Source organism: Poecilia formosa, unplaced genomic scaffold, assembly GCF_000485575.1.
Source record: "Poecilia formosa unplaced genomic scaffold, Poecilia_formosa-5.1.2 Scaffold12, whole genome shotgun sequence".
Lineage (NCBI taxonomy): Eukaryota > Metazoa > Chordata > Actinopteri > Cyprinodontiformes > Poeciliidae > Poecilia > Poecilia formosa.
Genome location: NW_006799951.1, coordinates 1896307 through 1899040, shown reverse-complemented (window position 1 = coordinate 1899040; position 2734 = coordinate 1896307).

Here is a 2734-nt window from a genome sequence, read left to right as displayed (position 1 = left end):
GGATGGATGGATGGATGGATGGATGGATGGATGGATGGATGGATGGATGGATGGATGGATGGATGGATGGATGGATGGATGGATGGACTGACAGATGAATGACATCCTTGCATGGATTTCCTAGTCTAAATAGGAACCCTGTGACGATTACACATTATGTTGTTCTGTGCTGGAATGTTTATTAGCTTTTTCATACCTGGTTATTTTTCCCCTTCCTGACTAAGAAATAAAAATATGGAGTATTTGTACTAGAAACAGAGACTTGTGAGGATTGAAACCTTGCTTGTACATTCAAAAGCTCTTTTTATGCTATTATAAGGAATCGTTGTGCGTTTTTATACGTGTGGTTAAATTAGGATTTGTATCTATAATCTTAATAGCTTTGGTGTAGGAATATAGAAATATGCTACAACAGGTCTAAAACATGAATAGTTATAGAAAGAGTTTACTGATATTTTTCCAGTTCCAAATATTTCAGGAAAAAAAAAACACTCTGCAACCTCACCCTATTCAGCACATTTGGTTTAAACAAGCCAAATGTGCAATTTTCAAGCATATTTGATAAATTTGAGAATATACCACATATAATTTAAAAAGCATTGCACACTTTTATTCAGTATCTAGGTAATCTATCCTATTTTTGAATTGTGCCCTTTAAATGCAAAGCCAAAGAGCCAGCACGGAAATTCAGCTATTCTATCTTTGTACCAGAAAACATGTATTACTAATCATGTACGACTTCACAAATCTAGTAACAGATAAATGTTAAACTTCCAACCGTCAGACCAAGACAAAAATTGCTTAGCTTTTCCAGGAAGTAGAAATATATAAATTCGACATATAGACTCCAGTGAGTTGCTGTGTATAAATATAAATTTTAAACAAGTGCAATGCAATAAAATAATAACTTTAAACATTTTTTGTTTGCAAAAACCCAAGCCAGATGCATCTTTCCCATGGATAATGAGCCATATCTTTGCCACTTTAAGGGATAGACCTTTGTATGTTTTTTAACTGATAAATTACAAATTAGAATTATCAACCACATGTGAGTAAATAGTTTCAGTCCAAGTAAAAAAAAAAAAAAAATGCCAGAAAATGTTACAAAGTGTATATCAGGAAAAAAAAGGATTTGGTTAGCTTTTTTTTTCTTTCTAAAAGATGTTAAAATAATCTAATTGCATCTGAATATGAATTATGTTTTGTTTGCTAAATAAAGTCTGTAACACTGACCTTTCTGCTGTTTTTTCTCTTGACGTTAACACTCATACATAAAAGAAGCACATAAGTTTATAGCTCTTGGAAGTGTGTAGTTAGGTCATTCTTTACTTAGGTCTAGCCATTTGCCTTAAATTGCTATGAAAGGGGAAACGTATGTTCAGCTCTTCTGCACAGCATTTGGCACGAATAGGGTATAGGATTGGATAAATGTCACTGTTTTTTCTCTAAATGTGCGTTACAAATATTTGATGGTAACACTTAGCAGAAATTTGAAGTTGGAAAGGAGATAGAAACCAAAAAGGTACTCTGCACTGTACAATCCTTCTAACAAGTGTACTTGACTAACATTGCACCATATACTATACAAATAACACAGGCAAGAGCTTTTAGTAAACGACCATAACTCATGAGGAAAGTGTTTACATTTGTGGTATGTAGACCTGGCCACAGCTAACATCATCTGTTATTTACAGGCCTGTCTGTGCGGTCCTGCTGCAGCACTGTCTAATGGCCCAATCCACAGCCTATGATGTCCAGACATGAAACAGGGCAGGGGTGGCTGCCACTCGTGTTTGAGTATTCTCAGAGGGAAACGTGCAGGTAGAGTCTGTGACTGTGAAAGTGACATGAATGCATCGTATTTCGCCAGTGTCTGTGTACACATAGAATTTCCACTAAGACCTCTCAGTGAACCTGGCCGCCAGCCTTCTAAAGGCTCAAAGGGTTTGCCAGACATGCTCAAGCTGAGTTGTACTATCTCTGCCAGACAGCTGCTTGGCCAAACACAAACACCATCTATTAAGGTATTAAGTTTGGATTTCAAAAGTAGCGGCAGGCAGTATTGATTCTGAATCTTAACCAGACATCAGAGAGCCTGAGTTTTTAGGTTGCTTCTCTTCTTGTTGCACCGGTCAGCTGGTGTTTGGTGTTCAGTTGGATGTGACATCTCTTCGTCTGTCCTATTTGTGTCTTGGACAAACTGTAAGATCAATCACAACTATGTTAGAAAGTGTCAACTGGTCATTGTCACTTCCACACTATGTAATTGTTAAGCTGATGAAGTCCCCAAGTAGGTTACTGTGATAGTGTTTAATCCCTACTAAGATATTGTGCAATGTTGCCCTCCAGTGGTTAATAGTATGTTCTGCATTATGTAATTCTACACACATAGTGCCCTGTTCAGTAATTTAGAAAGTTACTGAAAAGGTGATATATTTGGGCAACTCCATTCACACAGGTAAAAACATTACGCTCTTACACACAGACTGATGTTTTCAGGCTTTCATTTCTGTTAATTATTATTGTTTTCAACTTACAGCTGATGAAAACATTGTATTTCTTAGATGAAAAAAAATCTGGTTTGATTTACATTATTTTATTAGCATTGCTATACTCAAACTGAACTTATGATTATTTCTCAGCATGTGTCCACTGATATGTAATAAAAAGGCACCCTTTGCTTGGAGAAATACATAATATCACCCCTTTAACAATTACCAAGCGGCAACACCAT